Source organism: Eupeodes corollae, chromosome 2, assembly GCF_945859685.1.
Source record: "Eupeodes corollae chromosome 2, idEupCoro1.1, whole genome shotgun sequence".
NCBI lineage: Eukaryota > Metazoa > Arthropoda > Insecta > Diptera > Syrphidae > Eupeodes > Eupeodes corollae.
In genome coordinates, this window is record NC_079148.1 from 93,644,755 (window position 1) to 93,667,729 (window position 22,975).

Below are 22,975 nucleotides of genomic sequence, written 5' to 3' on the forward strand. Positions count from 1 at the left end.
ATATCGATATGTTCTAGATCTGGAAAGATTTTTAATTCGGAAGAATGTTGTATAAGACCGTTTGCATTCCATGTAGGGATTTTAAGTGTTCTGTCCATCATTGTTTTTTAAGATCGACTTTTTCGCTAAACTGTTTGATATTCCAATCCTGTTTATAAATTCTTTGAAGAATAAGTTTCTTTCATGGAAGTCTCTTCATTCTTCCGCACATTTTTAACAATCTTTATTTTCATCGCTTTTACTTTGAACAGCCTTTTTAGGCGGTTTCTTCATAGTATCGGGGTCAGCAGTTAAATCGGTATTTACTGTGTTTCTGGGTTTGTCTCTAGCAGATGTATTTTTGCTTCTGAATTCTTGGAATTTTTTGGCAACTGGGCAGCCTCTATAGTTTGCCGGGTGAATACCCTGGCAGTTCACACATTTTGCTTTCTGATCTTTGCTGATAGGACAATTTTAAGTTGCATGTTTTCCTTCACACTTTACACAAGCAATTTCTCGGTTGCAGTATTTTTTGGGTATGACCAAAAGCTTGGCAACGTTTGCACTGCAGAACAACCTTAGATTTTCGGAGTGGTTCAATTTTAATAGCTATGCCCAAGTCTTTCGTGAAATTAAGTGAAAAGAAATTCTTCAACGTATAACTTATGAGTGTCACACTAAAATTTCTTCTCAACTTATTTGTTTACTTTAATTTGATTTCATTCAATTTTTAGGGAAATTATAATAATTAAATGCAACTATTTCCTTAAATTCAAGAACCAAACATTTTTCTCTCCACAATTTATAAGTTTCGTTAACTACTTTATAATCAAAATATTTTCAAAACAGTATTTTTTTAGAATTGGTCTTCAAGTACCAGCTCTAACCTACGAGTAAGCAAACTGATAACGATAGTAATAAAAGACTTTCGATAATTAAGCCCGACGAAAAAAAGGTACAAAAAGTCAGAAAATTCTTCTACATATCAGATTCTGTTTTATTTTCCTACGAAAAAAGATCACACTTGCTGGCAAATGTTCTCATTTTCTGGGTTTTCACATCTACATATTTAAACCGTCCTCAGTATTTATAGAAATGCCAACACGAACAGGATATATAATCTTTGGAAAAAAGTTACGTTTCAACACAATTTCTTACATTTCTGCGTGAAATGCACCAAAATCCCTCTAAACTATTGTATTTCAGCTCTTAAATATAGCATATTAAAAAAACTGTTGGAATTTTGGAATGCTTATATGTAAAGAGTCATCCAAGTTAAATAGTTAGACCATATCGTGCTGGACAACAGTGTTTTTAAATAATATAATTAATTAAGTTGTCGTTGTAGCTCTTGAAATATGTAAAAGTATGGTTAAGATCCACATTATGTTATTTAAATTTTGTCAGCCTTCTTTAAAAAGCGTTGTTCACCGTTGGTCAAAAACTCATTAAGATGTTATGTGTGTATCCCCCCTGATTAAAAGTCTGCATCCTTGAGTCGATACGACTTCAGGCCAATGATAAAAAAATATTTATTATAAAATAGTCTACAAGAGTGAAATACATTTCGACAGATAGTTCACTTTCTTTTTGACGAATCCCAGTTGATATAAATTTTATGAAAGAATAAATATTGTATGAGAGTTGAAACTAAGTTCAAGCCAAACATATTATAAAACCGTACTACCTTTAACTAAATATGTATATCAAGGGACACAACGGTGCCAAACCAGGTTCTTAACCCTTTTCACATCAAAAACAGGAACAGCGCCAACCAATTTTTAAATTCCCTTTTATTTTGGAATTGTTTGAAGTTAGGCTAATTTTAACGTTATAGAATTAGTGGTTCCTAAGATTTAGCTTTTCGAATTTCACAATAGAATATTGCGGACTGGTTGGTATGTTTGTAGTCACGAGTTTATTGTTGTAAAGGAAGAAATTAAAATTTAACAAATAATAGTTAATCGTGAACATAACACGGATTGAACCACCGGCCATGGAAAGTATGTATGATGAAATTTAAAGTTTCCTTATCATTCCTTTAAAGTCAAAACAGTACATTTTTACAAAAATCGATCAATTTATGCTTCAATTTAAAATTTCCATCATTGTCTGAAAGTGAACTTTGATAAGTTTAAAAGTTTATTTGTGCGCATAATAATTGTTAAAAGTTTTCAGCACGATTGTATTACTGTGTTGCCACAGAAGACCTTCGTTGCCTTTTAACTAACTACACATAGTTCACTCAATATTTATGTAGGTAAAATATGTATTGAAGAGTTTTATAATACCCAATCTTACTCTTTCAACAGCAACAGACAAACTTTAAAGGCTTTACTTCCGTCATCGTGCGTCCACTTTACTCGAAACTACACAACACTACAACCTCTTGCTGACAGAGACAATTTATTTTTTAATTCCAATAAGGTTTACCTCATCTCTTCGTTTCAGAAATATTGTCTGGTTGGCTTTTATTTTCTCACTGCTGCTGCGGTGACGGTGCCCCTTTGGCTTCTATTATTATGTAACATCGCTTAGTTCCACTTCATCTGTTAACATATTGTATGTTACAGGTTACACTCTATACCCTGTACTAAGGTACAGCACATCTACCTTTGCAAACCCTATCGTCTGACTCTGCTCTGTATCACTTGTGTCACTGAAAATGTTCTTCTATATAAACGTAAACGATGACTCTGACTATAAGGACGACGACGAGTATACATAGGTGCACGAGCGACCTACCTTCGAAAATACAGAAAAAAAAATCCCCTTTAGCAAAGTTTTGTTTAAACCATTTTTATAGTTTTCATCGCACCGAGAGTTGTTTTCTTCTTGCTTATAAATATATGTATATTGTCGTCATCGTCGTCGTCGTTATATTAACGGATGCACATCAGTGATTTAAAATCGCAAACAATTGAAAATGCGTCATTAAATTCTAAGGACAAAAAAAGATAAAGAAGGACATTATTCCTTTGGTTCTATCTTTTATATACGTGGAATATTGTTTCCCTTGCAGGTTGACGTTGGCACCATTTTTAGATTTATTTTTTGTATTTCATTAAGAGTGATCATTGTCAAATGCTGTTTATAGAGTTGATATACCTCTAGATACAGTATCTATAACATCCTACTTTTTTCACCTACAAATTTGTCCTTGATAAGAGGATAAGGGGTTTCTTGTAACTATACTCTTTCCTCCATTAAACAAAAAATGTGTTTGAAATTTGAGCCTTTTGAGGATTAAAGCTTTTTGTGTCAACTTTTTTTCTATACACATACAAATACATATGTGATGTGTATAACAAGTACATATATCCATTTCGTCTAATTTTTTTTTAGGTTCATATTATACAAAGCTAACACTGCAGGATTATATAATATATTTTTGTTGAATCTGACAAAAACCAAATTAATTAAAATATTGTGAGTTTTCTTTGACAATAATAAGCCTTGTAGCTGTATACGGGTTTAGTTTTGATAAAGAAGTGTATACTTAACTATGTTTGGGTACATCACGTAATAAAAGGTAATTTTATATTACATATGTATTAACGTGACAGGATTTTATCAGGGCCATTTGAAAACAAAAGCTTGTTCTCAGATGTTTTCAGGAAAGAGAACTATCAACTTTCTACAATAGCTTTGGGTGCTAATTTAAATTATTAAATATTGAACAAAGTTTTTGTCATTAGATCGGACAGATTAAAGCTTTTGGAATAACATTAAATCGTTAATAAGCTTATCATTGGAAACGCAATGTACAGGAAAGAGTCAAAAAATCTGCTGTAGCTCTCTTTTCCTTTAAAAAATCTATTAGTAACAAATGAGGCTTACAACCCAGATTGTAATGTACTGTGTTGCAGTATGGTGGACTGCTTATAGAGAAAGCTATAGCGCGACAAATTAAATAAAGTCCAACGTTCATCTAACCTATGTATAAGCGGATTGCTTCCCACGACCCTATCTGCAAGTTTTTCCTGGAAGACGAGCCAATCCATTTTTTACAGATGGTTCGAGAACAAAAGGAGGGATTCGTGGAGGTATGTACAACTGAAATTAAGTCTTTCATTCCGGATAAAAGAAGTCTTGTCTTGTTTCATCATTTTCTCAGATAGAAAGGCCTCTATTTAACCTTAAGACTCTGTCTCTACAAACTCTAGAACAGTCCATAACTGTCGATCATCTCTAATAGAGAAGGCACAACAGTTTAATATTCACCTTTACTGGCTGCAGGCAGATAAACTCGCCAGGAACGGTACATTGCAGGAGAATTCTTCTTTAACGATTTAAATTATATCAGCATAATCAGACTCTCGCGTTTAGTAAAGGACTCAAACTGGTTCCATTAAGCTTAGGAGAAAGCCTCAAGATTTATGTGATATCACAATGGTTCAATAAACTGGCCTAAGTGTGTCCGTTTCCATCATGGACAGCCGCTTTAAACTAACCATACCTAAGGTCAAATTTTCTACACCGTACCTTTTTTCCTGAATTTACGGACCACAAATCTATCTCATCGACTTTAACTGCATCCAAATTACAGTTGGTTCACTAGACAAATTAACCTTAAACTCAGCAGATCTTGAATGTAAATAAATAAATTGGGTGGCGCAACAGTCCGTTGAGAACTAGGGTCTAGTGACTTAAAATTCTCAACCATTCCTGTGTGCTAGTACTGTTGTCAGTAATGGAGAGGACCTACAGTTTTAAGGTGAATCCAAACGGCTAATTCGAGAAAGTACTTTTCATGACAAGAACTACTCGTGGAGAATTTGTCAATTCGTCGCAAAAGGCAGTACCCTTGAAAAAAAACCTTTACATACCAAAGGCAGGGATCGAAACCCAAGACCTGTGACACTAACCATCATGCTACGGGTACTAAGTCCTTTTTTCAATAATGAATGCAAACTCAAGATGTTTTTGATACCTATTTTATACCAAAGATACAGTTGGGGTATAAGAAAAGGAAGAAAGGGTTTAAACCAAAGTTTCGATGCACATAGTTTTAAAATTATTAAATATTGTAAGATGGGACATACAGAGCATGTTAAAGCATTATTCTATGGAATTCTTCTTTAGAATACTTTTAGAAATGAGCGCGAGAACTAAATGGCATACTTTTCGTTAGGAAACCCGAAATTTGTACGGGACTTTTAGCAGACCATTTTCAACGATTACTAGGAAGGTCAGAAACACCTTTCCAAATACAATTTGCTTATCTTTAGATCGAAAACGAAATTCTGGATCAAGCATTCACAATTCAAGAAGTAGCGACTGTCCTTCACAGGTGCAAAAACAACAAAGCTCCAGGAGACGGTCGCGTTCTCTATGAATTTTATAAATATGCTTCTGAAAACATCTTAATTAAATTAACAGATGCATACAACTACATCTTCTTGAGTGATGATTTTCGGGAAGCTTCCGAAAGAATATCACATTCCCAATCTTTAAAAAGGTGACTTAAACGAACCAACAAATTATCGTGGCATATCTTTCTAACGAAAGGAAAGAAGTTATACTTTTTTCATTGACTTCAAGTCAGCTTTCGATTCAATTGATCGAAATGCATTGTTTTATAAGCTAAGCTGCTTAGGTGTATCCACACAAAATGTTGAATACGCTGAAGGGACTCTACGCGAGCACCCAAACAACGGTATGGAATGGAGCAGAAAGATCAGAATGGTTCCATACGATATCAGGTGTTAAACAAGGCTGTCTTCTGAGTCCAGTTCTATTTTCTCACCTGGTGGTATTAGTTTTTCCGGCGCCACAATTAAAGCACTGTTACATTCAGATGATGTTGTCATATTTGCATATTTTAAAAGTTATAAAGCTACCAAACCATCGGATACCTAACATAATCGTTAGACATTTGCTTTCTAGGAATTCCCAATTCTTTGAACAGTGGACTCGACTTGGTCTTGAACATGACTTTCAGTTGCTAAAATCTGGTATAAAGGATTGGAAAACTTTATGCCGACTATGGCTTGGAAAAATTGAAGCATCCTTTTTTGCAAAATTTGGAGAGTCGGCTCAACAAAGTGAGTCCCGAATCCTATATGGACAGTTAAATTACGACATGCGTGCGAACAATTATTTTGACGTTCGATATCCTATCAGTACAATAGCCTTAAATTTCAAAACCAGAGGGAAATTGTTTCGTTTAAATTACCAACCACACGGCTCCAACGACAACACTCGATGCACATTATGTAGTCTCCAAGAAACCGAAAATGTAACGCATTTCCTAGGAAGATGCCCTATCCTTCAGACAATCCGACGCGCTTTCTGGGGAAAAAACGTCCTCAGCGACGATGATATAATTAATTCTCAATGGTGAAAACTGGACAGGATTGTCCAATTTCGTCCGCACGGCGATAAACTATAGAAAACAATTTATCAACAAAGCTTTTTAATAAATAATGATCTAATACCTCATTGTTTATACCCGTGGCATGATGGTTAGTGCGATGGACTGTCATGCTAGAGGGCTTGGATTCGATCCCTGTCTATGCCACCTCAAGTTTTTTTCACACGTACTGCTACGGATTCGTCTTAAAACTGTAGGTCCCTTCCATCCCTGACAACAGTACTTGCACACATAAATGGTTGAGAGTTGTCAGTCACTACGCCCTAGTTCTCAAACGGACTGTTGCGCCACCAATTTTTTTTTTTTTTTTTAATATTTCATTCAATTTTCTTTTTGACATTAAAACTATAATTAGAATACATTAATTTCTTTTTATATAAACTTAAACTATTTTTTTCTGGCCGACGGCAAAAGCCAATGCTATATTTTGTGAATGCAACAAATATGTGAATTTATTTTCAGCTTAATACTGTTATGCCAGATTTCTTGGTTTCAAACGTTATTCTTGTAATCAAAAGCCCGCTCTTAAATCAGCCATTCAGATCCGTCTCCTTTATCTTTGAGCGTCGTTTTGGTACTATGACGGATTTATACTGACAAAATTAGCGATCGTTGAGCTATTTCGTCGAGTTTAGGAAAGAAATCAGGTCTTTGATTTTTATCCCGTTAAGTTCATTAAGATCTTAAAGAAATGCATTTTCGGAGCTTTACATTGTATAACCGCCCAGGATATGACATTTACAGAGGAAGTGATTCACAGTTTCCCTTTCATGTTGGTCTATTGAGCTTGACCGATCTTCTATCGGCCAATGTCTCGTACATCTTGCAGTGAACCTGGATTTATCATGTCTGGGTCTGCGTAAAAGTTCGATGGAACGGTTTTTGTGACAGGTAGGCTATAGCTTCCTGGACATGGAATAGTCTGTTAGACTGTTCCCCCTGCGGTTGAATTCTGTCAACAAAATTGAGAAAATTTTTGCACTTCAGTTCTAAGATGAATATTTACTCTTTCCGCCAGTTAGCTATGAAGGGCAATCCTGGCTGGGCCAACTCATCAGTACGTTCATTTCCATTAATGCCACTATGAACTGGAACCCAAGAAAAGTAACACGAAGGTTGATGTTGAGGCTGGATAGTTCATCCTAAAATTGTTGGACCAGTATTGATAGCCGTAAAAGCCATCTTTCTGTCAGTGCAAATAGCCGTGTTTCTATTTTGGCTTCAGTTGAGTATTTTCCATGCTTTTTTCCTTGCTAGTAATTTCGTTTGAAACACGCTGGTCCAATTAGGCAGTTGAAATTACTTAGAGAAATTTAAGTATTCAGAGATTATTCCCGACCCAACTTTCTCTGACCCGTCAATAAAGATAGTTGTATCGAAGTCTTTCGAAACTATGCCATCCTCCCAATCCTTTCTGGTGGGTTTTATTGAGGTTTAAGGTAGGGGTGCAGTTTGCGGTGTTCATGGCAAAAACATCCGCTGGAATCATTCGTTACTGTTGCTTTGCCCCTATTGTCTGAAACACAAAAAAGTTTAATTCCTTTAGCCTCAGTGCACTGCAAAATACTAAATACTTAATGTTAAGGTCTTCTTATAGGAGGTGCCGAATACAATTTAAGGCATCTTTTTGGCAGGATCGAAGGGTCCTGGAAGTTCCGGTACAAGCTATTCTTGGACTTACAACGGCTGTGTACGTCCATAAAATCAACTTCATCAGAAGGCAATGAAAGCTTCTTATCCCGTTCTTCGATGTTTTATTTTCAGTTTAGTTTGGGATCTAGAATTACTCCTAGATATTTGGCACTGGAAAATAAAGACAGGACCGTTTAGTCTGGTTAAAGTGAAGGCAGGTTTTTTTAGTTTTGGTCCAAAAAAGCATAAGTTTGGTTTTGCTCTGAATAACACCTAGTCCACTGCATAACACACCACTTTCAACTTAATTTTTCAAACTAAGTTTTGAAACCGGTTATTGTCACTTTCGACTTCCGAAATGGTCAATATTTTTCAGTCACTTCATCAACTCTTTGTTTTGTTCAGTGCCATTACTCTTTTTGTAAGATGAATGCTTCAATTTAAAGTACAATCTAAAAGCGATGGAATTGAGTGGAAAGACTGAAAAGAGTTTATTTGTTAACTTCTGCGTTTTTTGATTATAGATAAGAGGATACAAAATGAATGCACCTTCATTTCTAAATTGTACAACATTAAATGCAAATACATAATCAATTTGTATTCCTCGTTACTGGTTAAGATAAATTGTAACTTTTCATCCATTTAAACAGAATGAAGGTGCACATCTAACCATCTTAATCCCTGTATACCTTTTAAGTGATGAAATGTATCATTGCTACGCTCTCCCTAAGGGTTAAACAAAATGCTTTACTAGTCACATATACTTAGGTACATTCATACATATTCGGTAAGCACACCCCGTTCTTGGTAAACATGATCTTTCAGATGCCCTAAAGTAAGATTTGGAATGAACTTTAACAAGACCTTATAAGGCATGTCCCTAGGTATTTAAATGGGGATTGTATTTATCCCTGTTGTCAGTTTCACTACAAAATTAAGTACGTGTAACTTTCTTGGTGAAATACGATTCTTCTCACTTAAGTATACTTGGGGTGACATTTCATTTTGACAGTACCAATGCCAAAATAAAGAACTTATAGTTTCTCCTTCAATGTAAGTTCATTCCTCAAGGTGTTCTTTAAATCTGAGGCAATGTTTTATTATGAAAAATGAAACGCTTGTTGATAATTTCTTCAACACCAAGGCAAGACATGGTTGTATGAAGGTGTATACTTTATATTAATTGTTGTATGCTTCATCTGAGTGCTTATTATATGTAGATATTGAAATAATGATAATTAAAAGCCTTTTCGCACGAAAAAAAAAACTTTACAAACATTCGTTAAGTATCCACATCGATCGAAGATTGAAATGTTTTCGTTTGACATTTAATTTTATTAACACACAGCTTAAAAACAAGCTATGAAAGCTTTTAAAAAACGGAGTGTTAATGTAAAATAGTAGCGCAGTCTTTATTAATTTATTGAGAATATTTTTTAAAAATAATTTAAAAGGCTTCTTATTAAAAAAACACAAGCCGAATCTCCAAATAGGTACGATACAGTCCAATATTTAAAATTTTTAAGTCTATCATTAATGGAGATTATATATTTTTATAAATTTAATTGTATTTAATCTTATACAGTGGCTCGGTACGTGCTTTGCTACGTATAAAGCATAGTAATAACAAAATTATTATTAAGTTAATTTATTCAAACAAAAAAATATTCCAAATTGCTAGCTATTTAAAAGTCCAAATGACTCAAATGATATATTGGTTATATAATTTTTATCAGAAAAGAGTAAAAACTAAAAAAATAAAAAGAATTGGCCTTTATGCGTTAGTCTAAAACAATTGGATAAACAATATTTTTAGTTTTTCCATTTTAGGTATGAATAAATTAACAGTTGGGGGTACCGAGTCTAGAACAGGCCACATAAAGTTGGCCATGTGAAAAACATTGACACCACAAACGTAAAGTGTTTGCCCTCAGGCCTTATTTATGAACATCGCAAATGATAAACGCACAGGATATTGTAATCTTTTGAATTCAAGTGGCATATCAGTTAGAATCATAGGGATACTCGGTATCAAACACACTTCTCCATTCGATTTACCAGTTAAGATTGAAGCTTCAATTAAATTTGGCACTAACTTTGTCACTGCCAAACTGGTGCCATTACATAGTTTGGGTGGATTAATGTTTCGCAATAGTATAATCAAAAAACCAATGTTCAGATTCAAGCAATGCGGTGGTATAACAGCCGTTTCCAATGAATTTAAAAATTCAATTGTTTCGCTTGGATTTGAAAATGAATGGTATTGATATAAATGTTTTGCGGTGCTAAAATGGTGCGTTCTCTCAACCAATCATAATTTCTGTAATTCTGAAGAATATTCGAAAAAAAACACATTAAATTAATAAAATACAAAAATTTTTCCGTAAAGTGATCAATCCGTTGGTACTGTCGATTGGTACTTTGCCATTACTAATTTCTAACAATTGTTTTAATAACTCATGGGCAGTTGCATCATTATGTAGGTGAATACGAATATTAATGTTCAGTGTCAATTTTCGTACATTTCTCCAAAGAACTGATGACTTCAAACAGGCGTTTATTTCATCAGTAGGAGTTGATCGAAGAATGACAGGCAATGTTTGACGAAAGACCACCAAAACAGCTGTTGATTACCGCGTAAATCTTGCATTGTTCTATTAAATGCTTCTATTGATTTTTTATTTGCCATTGTGCATTCATCCCATAAAATAATTGACGTTAGTCGTAGAACTTTTGCCAAAGCAGAATTTCTCAAAGAAGCAAGTTGGAGTTTCAATCACCCAATGTCAATTTTAATGCAGAGTGTGTGGTACAACCACCTTCTAATCTAGCACCTTTTAATGTAGCAGCAATTCCCGAAGATGCAAGTGCCAATGCAATTTTCTGTTCCGATCAAATAGTCGCTAAAATCAATGATACAACTAAAGTTTTTCCTGAACCACAAGGTGCATCCAAGAAATATAATCCACCTATATTATTATATTCGATTGTACAAAAATAAACGTAAATCATTAGAATTGAACTCCTGCTCACGTTGCAATTCACGATCAAAAAAATCATGTAGCTCACGATTTGGTTCGGTGCTAACGCTTTATTTACAATTGTTAGACAAATATATTCAATTATTAGTACAGCTTTGTTGTACATTCCCAAGGTAATCAACAAATCGGGATTTCTTATATATATCTCACATAGAAAGATGTTGATTTTCCACCTTTTCAAGATTTTTTTTTTAATTTTCTCTACGTACAAACCTTCTCTGGACTTCCACGAATAATTCGAGACAAAAATTAGCCAAATTGGTTAAGGCATTGTTGAGTTATAACATTACAACGATAAAAACATATTGATAAAAACTTTCAAAAATTTCTAAAAGTTATAAAAGAAGAGCGACAGGGACAGCAAACGACGCCACATTTTTTGCCGCTCTTTTCACATTTCTCTTCAGTTAGGTTTGCCAACAACGATTCAAAAATATAAAAATTTACTACCGAAATTCGGAGTCATTGGCCTCAACGTTAAGAGCGATACGTCCAATTTACGATGGTCATAATCGCTTTAGCAGATCAAAAATTGAGGGTCTAGTGGACAAATTTGAATCCACATCAGGCACAGCACAAAATATTTCCATGCTACTGAGACAAATAAGTGACAGTATTGTCGAAAATATTGCTGCCGCTGAGGCTTCAGTTGCAGAAAGCCCAAATGTGTATCTAAAACGTCGTCGTTTTCAAGCGTTGGGCATCTTTGTGACGTCATTATGGTGAATTTTGCAAAAAGATCTTGGCCTACATCCTTACAAGATCAAATTGACGCAAGAACTGAAGCCACTTGACCACCAGAAGCATCGTTATTTCGTGAATTGGGCTGAGCAACAACTTGAAAATGATTCGGTTTTCATCGAAAAATCATGTTCAGCGATGAGGCTTATTTCTGGTTGAATGGCTTTGTCAATACACAAAATCCACACATACTCCATGAGTCATCATTGCATTCCGCAAAAATAACGGTTTGGTGTATTTTATGGGCCAGCGGCGTCATTGGGTCGTTTTTCTTCTCTGATGATGAAGATCGGCTCGTTACTGTGAATAAGGATCGCTACCGTTTAATTATAACCGAATATTTTTGATACCAATTGAATGATGTGGGCTTGGAGGACATGTAGTTTCAACTGGACAGCGGCGCGGCGCCACAAGCCACACAGCGAATGTCACAATCAATTTTTTGTTTGGAGAAAGTGTTATCTCACGTTAGGCTGTTTCCCAACATGCCAACAAGTCAGTGACGATTGATAAACTTTGTACGAATATCGAATTTGAAATCGCAGCAGTATTAACCGATTTATGCTTTAAAACCGTCGAAAATTGGGTTCAGCGTTTGGACTTCCGCAAGAGTGCCCGTAGTGGCCATGCGAAAGGAATCGAGTTTAATACATAATGGCATCAAACGTTCTTTTACAGAAATAAAAAAATCATTGAAACCCAAAACCATTTTTGTTTTATTTAAAAAAAAACTTTTGAACCTCTTTTATTGAAAAGTCTAATATTAAGAGAACAAAGAATGCGAATTATTTATCTCACACAAAATATTGTTTTGAATATTATAATAAAGTTTTAAGTAAACAGACAGACGGGATGGGAAGTGTTCAGTACGGATCTGATCCCTTAAAGCATTGTTAAGGTTAACTTACTTACTCAGAATTTCATGTTCTACCTGCTATCTTTTTCAACTGCGACGTACTGTTGGATAAGTTTCGAAGACTAAACGCCAAGACATTGGGACCCATTCAGCAGTTTTACTTTGCTTAACCGTAACCCTATTTATAGTTATTACTCACAAATATCTCATTAATACCTTGCTGAGTTTTTCTGTTTATGTCAATATTGGCAGAATCTTTTTGAAGTGGAGACAATTCTTTTACAGCGGGTATTAATGAAATGACAGATTTCACACCATTCAAATAAAGATAGTAAGTGTCGATTTCATGTTCCTGAGTATCTTCGGAAATGTTAATATTTTAACAACTGTGGAGCTTCTACGTCACTATATTAATTCTGTAGTTGATCAAAAAGGGCTTTAGAAGTTTATGTGCAATCTAAAGGAGACTGCTTCCTATGTAGTTTACATAGTTTAGAGATTCAGCTTTTTGTCAGAATAATTCAAAACAATATCTGATAAATGTTGTATTATAAACCCTAAATTTATGAGAAACTTGAGATTGATTAAAAATATTTTGTATTGCGAAAAAAGAACTTGTTCAAAAATCGTTTATAATTTTAAAATTATTGAAAAATATGAAAGAATTAAAAATTTATCGAAATACCGTAAGGAAGAGTTTATAATTCGAATTTAAATGGTTTTTAACCACATGCATATGTACCTACTATACTATTTATATATGTAATAAAATCAGACCATTTTGACATCAAACTTTTACCAATGTGGTTAAGTACGTCCTTGAGTTCCTTTGACTTCTTCAAAGTAGTTCTTTCCACCTTCGTAAATTCAATACAAACTCGTACTTACTTAACTCCGAATTTAAGGAACCAACATACAAAAAGTTCATTCATAACATTGCGTGGCTCAACTACTTAATCAAAAAAAAAAGGTTTTTTCTTTCTTTTTTCGAGAACGTTTTCCGCAAATAAATCAAAAGTCCTCACACGCACTTTATAGCCTTGTGAAGTTTTCCTTAAAGAATGAGCTCGTATTACCTTTACGTTTGGTGTTAAAATTACCTTAAACGAGGTGGTAGTATTTGTATTTCGGGGAAATAATATTCTTATACCTGACGTGCGTCGTCGTTGCTCGATACCCAACGAAACAACAACAATAACAACGACAAGCGCGTTTCTGTTTCTGTTCCTTCTCAAAGTCCTCTCAAAAATCTCAAGACTTAAATTCCATTAAACATTGAATTCAAGCCAGCATGAGTTTGCCGGTTTTTAAAGGACTACTGAGAGAAGTATAAAGTATATACTGTAGATCAGAGTTATGTATGCCATATCATATACATACATATATACCCACTCGTATGTACGATTGTTGTTAAAGTAGGTAAATGGATTAGCTGCCATTAAATTCTTGAATCCTTCGGGAAATACGTGTTGCTTTTATGATAAAGGAGACAAACAAATTTCTTTCCACATTTTCATTTTTATAATCGAATTTACTTTTACTTTTTTTTACTTCTTGTTTTTCCTTTACTTCCTCTCTCATTCTCTAAGTGATTTACTTCTGCTGTCATTGGAATAGGAATTCCTTTTTCCTTTACCTGATTCTGCTGGTGGGTTGGTGTGTACAAAATTCAAAGGATATTTCCCTTCTGAGGGAAATAAAGTAAGAAATGAAAAAAAATGAAGTGCAAGACTCGAGTAGGTCGAGCTTACTTCCCCTTGTAACCAAATGCCTATGGGGGCTTATTGTTGAAATTAAAAAAAAGAGGAAAAAAAAAACATTCAAGGAAAAACCTAAAAGACCGAAATACTGAAGAATGCCATTAAATGTTAATCCAGATTTTTATTTCTTTGTGTTGGAATCGTTCGATAAGTTAACTTTTTGTGTATTGGCGTAAATTATTGGATTACCATAAGATACAATTTAAAAATGCCTTAAATTGCTCTCTTAGGTTGATTTTAGTTAAAAAAATAAAAGAAGAAAATTTGTTTTGGCTTCCCGAAGTGATAATATGAATGAGTAAATTTGTTAAATACAATTTTTGGTTATTATTTCATTTTAATCTCAACCCTTGGTATGTTGTTTCATCTTACTAATTATTTGGATGGAATTGGTTCTTAGTAGATGAAAGACAAAGTTTAGCAATACAGGCTTAGTCTTTATAAGATCAGTGAGAGACATTTCCTATTTTTCAGGTCTTAAGAAACGGAGGGAAATATACACTGCCCACCACTAGGATAAGGGCACACATTTTGGAATCGATTTTTGCTTTTTATAGCTGGTGCACGAGTTGCGTCCAAAAACTCCTACTACCCGTGAATAAACATTGAAATTCATAAAATTAAAGGGAAAATTAAAAAGGAGCGTTGAAATTTCCCAATATTAAATCACGAACTACTTATGGCTGATCCACAAAAATTTGGGAACCATCAAAAAGCGTACAAGGCAGAAACAAGAACGTCATGAAAAAAGTGGTTAATTCCACTACAGCTTGTCTCAAATTCCAGTCTACCAAAAGTAAGGGCCATAACATAAGTATCAGCCAGTATAAAAACGATACTACTGTTTTCAGGCAAGTACACAAGGAGCATCTGATAAATTTTGCAAGAGAGCATGTTACTTGGAGCAGAGAATGGAAACGCGTTGTCTTTTCAGATGCAAACAAAATATACGGCCTGTTCTTAAGTGTACATTAAGTGTAATGAAACAATCGACATTCATTCGACTGTGCGATAGTCAACTATAAATGTTTGCTGGAACGGTCATTTTCTCCATTTTCTCCATTCACTCTTCGATAGTTATTAGAAGTTAAATGTAATCAGAAGACGTGGATCTTTTGCAATGGCCCCCATTTTCACTGCCCTCTAACACAATTAAAAATGTTGGCAATGGCTTTTTCGTAAAGTTTATGAAGATGGCGGACAATTTGAAGGCAAACGGCAAAAAGAAAAAAAAGAAACTTTTCGTGATTTATGGGTCCAAATTTGCTGTTATCATTGATGAAAATTGAATGGATCTATTGCAACCCGTTTTTTTTTTTAATTTTATTTATTTTTATTTTTATTAATTCATTCTTAAACCTATCTTAAAGCTAGGCAAAAATTCATAAAACTAGCCTAATTATCCATAACTTACAACTAACTTAATGGTCCCATACGGACACTCTAAGTTAAATTATAACAATTAAAACTAATGCCTTTCGGCCCTAAGATCTACTTCATTTAAATTTTATTTATTTTTGTATTTATTAGAAAATTTAAAAAAAAACTAATATCAATATCCTTTTTTATTTTTACTTACAAACTACTTAAAATTAGGTCCTAATATAAAACTTAAAACTAACTTAAACTACCTATTCTACCTATGAACTACTTAAAACTAGAACAACAACAGCAGCAAATCTAACTATCTAACATTTTTGTTTTTCATATTTTTTTTTTTATTTTTTTTTTATTTAATGTTTTTTAATGTTTTTTTTTTTTTTTTTTTTTTTTTCGTGCCACCATGCCTATTCTACTTAAAACTAAACCCTAATACTATTAAACAGGTATGTAAGCCGGCCAAGGCTTAAAAGCCCATCCCGACTACCCACTATCAAGTGCCGATTGAAGCCACCAAAACTGGTTCTCCTGCTTCACCCTATATGTTCGGTCCCGTTCGGACACAGCCCTACTGAACCGAAGGAGCTCTGCTCCGCCTTGTGACATGACGTCCCGATTGTACAGGAGTCGCATATCCACCGTTCTTCGTCTGACGTGGTAGATTAACGGAACTGCCAATCTATCCTGTATCAGACTGCATTTGTCTAAAAAGGGGAATACCTCTGGTGGAATGAAGCCGCTCAAGCGTGCACTCTCAAAATACTCGTCGTTCGGATAGAACGCCCCAAACGAACGAGTTTTATCACGAAATTGTCAATTCTGTTGATTCGAGATCCGTAAGAAGATTCGGCTGTTCGATATAAGCCGGTACAGCGTCGTCAACACTGCCGCTCGAACACCCGAAACTTGTCCATCTGGAAAGGGGCAACGTTGAACCACACAGGACAACCATAAACGATCATTGGCCGTATGAGGGCCATGTAGCAAATTACCTTCACTCTGTGGTCAAGCCGACTGCTAAAAAACAGCCGTTTTGTCTGGCCCTGGTCAGAGCAGCATTTATATGTCTGTCGAAATATAAATACTGATCTAACCAGATAACGAGGTACTTCACTATACTTTTTCGCTAATGGCTGCCCGTGAAGATCAACGATGACCATCTTGCGCCAATTCTTACACGTATCCCTCGTGGCCCTAGCCAACGGAGTCCGGAACAGAATTGTTTCTGACTTCTGGACATTTATTTTTAGTTTCCAGTCGTCGCAATATCGTTGAATCTTGTCAAAATCACGCTGCAAGAGAGTTCTAATAACCTCAACCTTTCGGGCCGTTCTGTACTCAATTATATCGTCGGCGTACGCAATTGCCTTTGAAAGACTACCTATCAGATCGCTTTTGTAAATGCTGAAGAGAATCGGCGAACTCACCGCTCCCTGTTAAAGACCATTCTTAATTGTGAATGTTGTGGTAGAAGTTACATTGCCACTTTTGACAACAAACTTTCTACTGTTAAGCATATCATAAAGTATAAACAACAATGGCTTGCTTATGCCAAGCCTGCTCAGTTTTAGGTAAAGAGCCTCTAACCATACGGTGTCAAAGGCCTTTTCCAAATCAACCAGAACAGCACCTGTGCATTGTTGTTTTGATTTATTCCATTGGATATCAGAAACGAGTTTAAACGCAGCATGAATTGTGTCATGACCCGCCTTGAACCCGAACTGTTTATCCGGAATTATTTTGTTGTCCGCAGCCCACTTAGTCAGAGCCCTATTAATGATTTTTTCGAAAACTTTGCTGATGCTCGGAAGAAGACTTATCGACCGAAGATTTGACGGGTTGGAGTTGTCCTTTCTCTTTTTCGGAAGAGGATGAACCACAGCGGTCTTCCAATGCACTGGATAATATGCATTATTCAGTGCATTATTGAAGAGTGTGGTGTAAATGTCAATTGCTTCCGTCGGTAAATGTCTTAGTACAACGTTGGATATGCCATCGACACCTGCTGACTTTTTATTTTTTATTGAATTGAAGATGAGCTGAAGCTCAACCTTCGTCACTAACAAGGGACTTGGTCCAACCCGTCTTATAGAGGTCATTATTTATTTAAAAATAAATAATAAATACATTTTGTTAAATCGTAAAATGTAAATAATTTTATGCAATTTTTGATTTTTTTTCCTGAAACTGTACATCATCCTACTGAGGCATTTTTTCAATCATTTTTAAATGGTTTATTTGTTTATGTTGAGGAATATCAACTCTCATTTTCACTACACCCTTTAATTTTTTAATAGTAAAATACGTATCTTTTACACAGGACCGGCCTTAGTCAGCTCAGTGCTGCAGGCGAGTCTAATATTTGACGCTCTTTCTTTCATTTACAAAAATAAATAACCTCCTTCTCCAGAATTAGAATCTCACTTATAAAATTGCTCTTTTGTCAGCGAACTCTCGGACTAGGCTGGAGAAATCAATATTTTCTGCAAGCCAAGCTTGTCAGCCTTGTTTAACACAAACTTGACCGCAAATAAAGTTTGATAAGTTTTAGTTTTGAGAAACTTCTTCCTCCACTGGCCACAGTCACTGGTTTGGTTAAAAGAATACGAAGAGCAATCCAAATGTTTGGATATACTTCCTGAAAGTTGTGTTCCTTAATAAAATTCAATACTTCGACTGGTGTTGTTTTAGTATCTTCGACATGATGTTTTATTCTTAAAATCTCACAAAAATCTTTTGACTTTGAGTTAACCGTCAATTTTTTTTCCAGTAAGGCCAATGTTGAATTAGTTCATTATTATCTTCATACATTTATTTTGAAGAAAGTTTCCGAAAACTCTTTCATTTGTTGAAATCTTTCCTTCGTAGGTACAAGGATGGTGTCTAGGAGAGCATTCAAAAATTCGACTTCAAACTTTTTTTTGGATCTATAATCAGTTCGTCAACAGCATCTTTTCGAAATAAGAACAACTGTTATTTAGAATTTGGGTGTACTGGAAATAGCTTGTTTTTGGTGGCTCACTTGATTTGCTCACAATAATTAACTCAAGTGGCCGCCACAGCAGGCTCCACTAAATTCGAGCCCAGAAAACCAATTATCGAGGCCTTTTTGCAGCAATAACGCACCGAATATTACCTTCTAACGCGTCAACGCTTAAATCAAGTGACAACCGTCAAAAGACCAACTCCAAAAAAGTATTGTTAGATTGAAAACTACACGTCCACAAAAAGACCCCAGTTACAGGAAGACTCGGAAAATAGGGATTACTATCTGTTACGCTAGTAATCTTTTAAGTGGTTTAAAGCTCAATTTTACAGCAAAGGAAGTTATCGCATTCTTATTCATTGTTACGTGATGAAACCTCAAAACTTTTTTCTATTAAGTTGAAAAGATTACACCCGTTAAGTGGGTGACGTTTGTAGTATTGATCCGGATTATTTTGAGAACTGTTCGCTTTTTGATAGTTCACAAATGTCAAAAATGATTGAAGAACAACACCTTTTGCAAATATTATACTGTCTTATGAGATTAATTTTTGAGCCAACTTGCAGCTATCGGACTTTGCTCATTTTTCTGAGTTTAAAAGGAGGACTAGATTTTAAAGAAGTTTATTGTACTTGAGAACTTTGATATGGTCATTCTTAAAACCAATTAGTTTTAAATAACTGAAGTTCGGTAAATTTGTCTTAGCAGAGTATATTCTCTTTCAAAGTTTCTATACCAAAATAATTATGAGAAAACTTTCATTTTTGTTTTTCGTCCTTTATCATACCAACATAAATGTCCGTTCGACCACAATATGGTCTCTAAGTAAATAAATTCAAATATATTTCAAGGTGTAGAATGTATGTAGGTATAGGTAGATATTTTCAAATTATATTTGCTTAAGTAAATCCACAAGCCCATCAAACAAACAGCATTCATTTCTATTTCTATTTGTGTTTGGATTTGTGTTTATTTATCCTGAAAACTTTGAATCAAGTTCAAATATTAGAATCCTGATTTGTTTTTTTTTGTGTGTGCTTTTTTTTAAATTTTCTCCACCTTTTGTGTATGGACTGGACATTGGGCTTTCTTTCCCTCTTTAATAATAAATGCAAGAAAATGTTTTTTCCATTAATTAAGGTTGGCATTCGTACATATATAATGTCCGGGAGCTCGTATTAAAGCACTTATACGGGGGCATGTGACCTGACACGCATTTTGAACGAAGTTGTTTAAAAGTTTGTAGAAATTTAAAAGTTTGTCAAATGTGTTTGTGTCGTCTGTTATTATAATTAGTTTCTGATTTTATTAAATATCCTCATGTCACATGAACATATAAATATGTTTATAGATATATTACGTGTTTGATGCAGTAAAGTTACAAAAATATCTAAATCATCAGTTTTTGAATTCATTTATTTCCTGGCTCACAGCTCACAATTCCATCCAAAAAAATCAATTTTCCGTCAATAATTATTTTTCCATCAAATAGTAATTTTCACGTTCTATGATGCATATGGCATATATTTTTTTTAGGATGGTTATTAAATAGAAATTTTAGATTGTTGGTCTTAATGAAATACAAAAAAATGTATTGTAATTTGCTAAAAGGTTCTCATCAACAGGCATCCATTTTTCATAGAAATAAACTGAATTAAATTTTAATTAAAATTTTCTAAATGAGTTTTCTTTTGAGAGATAATCCCAATTAGTAGAGGTCACATTTGTATTTAAAAAAAGGTTGGGATGCGACCCACACTGATAACTTCCTATCCCGTCTGTTGATTTGACTTCCTTAAAAATTTGTATGTTTTCGTATTTGGTTAAATAAGTTGTCATTGAATTATTCTTAAACATTTAAAAAGTAACAACAATATTTTGTATATAATGAAATCGTTTGATTTTAAAATCTATTTTTGTAAACTAGGTTCTTAGTGGAAAACAAAATTTACCAATTTAAGTAGCATTTCTTAAATTTTTACGAATTGGATGAATGAAATTAATTTGAGAGATATCGAGAACCGAACATCAACTTTTACCAAATTTGCGTACTATTTTTTGTAGATTTTATTTTTTTTATGAAAAAAAAGTCTGTTGGATTCTTATACAAAATTATTGAATATCGACAACAATGTTTTCTGTGAAATAAAATAAGTTTGAAGCCATATTTTTTAATTTTTCAAAAGCTATTTGAGTCGAAAGTAAATTCTTTTAGTATTGTTTTTTTTTAGGTTTTTATTTTTTGCAAGAAAAACTGGCAATTCAATTTTTTTTCTTAATAATTTGTTCGAATGTTAAATGTTGGAAGCCATAATCTCAAATTTTTGAAAAGATATTTGAGTCGAAAACTAATTTTTACCAACTTTCTTTTATTTTATTTTTTTGGAAAAAGCAGTCAATTCAATTTGTCTTAAGATTTACCAGTTGTTGAAAATATTGTTCTTGGTTGCACAAAATTATTTTGGAGATAAAAATTTCGTCGTAAGATTTTCAAGGTGACAATTTTTTAAAATTGTTTTGTTGATTTATAAAAAAAAAACGTTAATTGGAATTTTTTTCATGAGTACATTTGTACTCAATTTTCTTGAGAGCCCTTTCTGCATCTGTATAACAAAATTTACTTGAAGTCTATATCCCTACGGGTTCTTGAGCTATAGACGACGTAAAAAACATAGCGAAAGTAAGGACGTACAAACGTAAGCACACAAGCGCGCACAGACATCTCTATAAACATTTTTTATTGCGACTCTAGGGACCTTGAAACTTCGAGGAATGTCAAAATTTTTAATTGGACAAATCGGACAGACCACAATAACTTCCTATGAGAAGTCAATAAAATTGGAAATTTTGTTATTCTCGTTAAAAACTGTTTTAGAGTAAATTTTGTTTAAAACATTCTGAATATGCACCTAAGTTGTCTTAAAATTTATCCAAATGAGCATGTAGCAGGTGGACTTTCAAAGACATTCTGCAACCCATAACTTTGAAGTTGTGAAGCACATCAGTAATAAGCTCCGTGTAATTCTCTGCCTTTCTGTCGCCAAGAAATAAATAAATCACTGCCTTAAGGCTGAGCCATGCTTGTTTTTCGTCGGTACTGAGGAGCTGTAGGAATTGTACATTAGCCATTATTTTCTTTATTTGTGGACCGATAAAAATACCAGCTTTAATTTTAGCTTCTGACAATTTCGGGAAAAATGATTTTAAATATTGAAAGGCCTCAGAGTCTTGACGCAGAGCCGTTTCGAACTGCTTCATCAGACCTAATTTATTGTGTAATGGAGGCATTAAAATATGATCGGGCTTCATGATTGGTTCATTTTTGACGTTATGTTGTCCTATTTGAAACTCGCTCCATGTGTTGTTTCCATGAGTGCTGCTCCACGGTATTTTTGTACTTTTTGGGAGACATTTTAGGCCTCACGACACATAAAATACGTTATTCATTTACAAAGCGCACGGGCATACTGCCGTTGAAAGTTTCGCACTCCCGCTTCACACCCACAACCCCCCTAATCCTATCCTGCATCTTATATTGAACGGCTCCTAAAAAAAATTTTTAAAACACTATAATATTCGTTTGTATTCGTATTGTAATGGTACAAAAGCAAACTTTATTTATTATAAATTGAGTTTCTGCTTTTTTTTGCGATGTATACAATCAGAAAATATTCACTAAATAACACACTCAAAGAAAAATATTTTGTTTGTTGACTTGTGAATTGAACAAATGAATAAACGAAAATATTTTATTACAAATATGTATTGCCCATTGGTTTGATGACAAAGCTTGTTTCAAAATTGTTTTATGTTGAAACTTTATTTTAAAAGTTTTAAATTTTCTTACAAATCAATATATTAAGCGTCTTAAATGAACTAGCAGGTTGATTACGAATTTCATTTTTCTGAGGCCTAAACTCAAAATCGTTTTAACTGATTATTTCAATAATGAAATCAGAGTAATCAATTCTAGGGTTGTGAAGCAGACATTTTGGAGCAAGAATTATTTTATCAGTTGTTTTTTTGACCAAGTTCTAATAATTATTAATAACACTCAAAAACTCTTTCACCAATCTGTGTATGATTACCTAACTTCACTTTATTAATCATTTCAGGTTTTTGGCATATCGGCGGTTAAATTTGAAGAAAGAACAAATATTATACTTAAAATTTTGTAAGCTTTATCAACAAAATTTGTTATGAATTTACAAATTGATAATTCAT

At 34.0% G+C, this 22,975-nt stretch overlaps 1 protein-coding gene across 2 annotated transcripts in view; it reads left to right on the forward strand.

The window, feature by feature from the left end:
* LOC129944299 (somatomedin-B and thrombospondin type-1 domain-containing protein) overlaps nt 1-22,975 on the forward strand; it is a 295,288-nt gene that overhangs the window by 140,635 nt on the left and 131,678 nt on the right. The window lies entirely within an intron of this gene.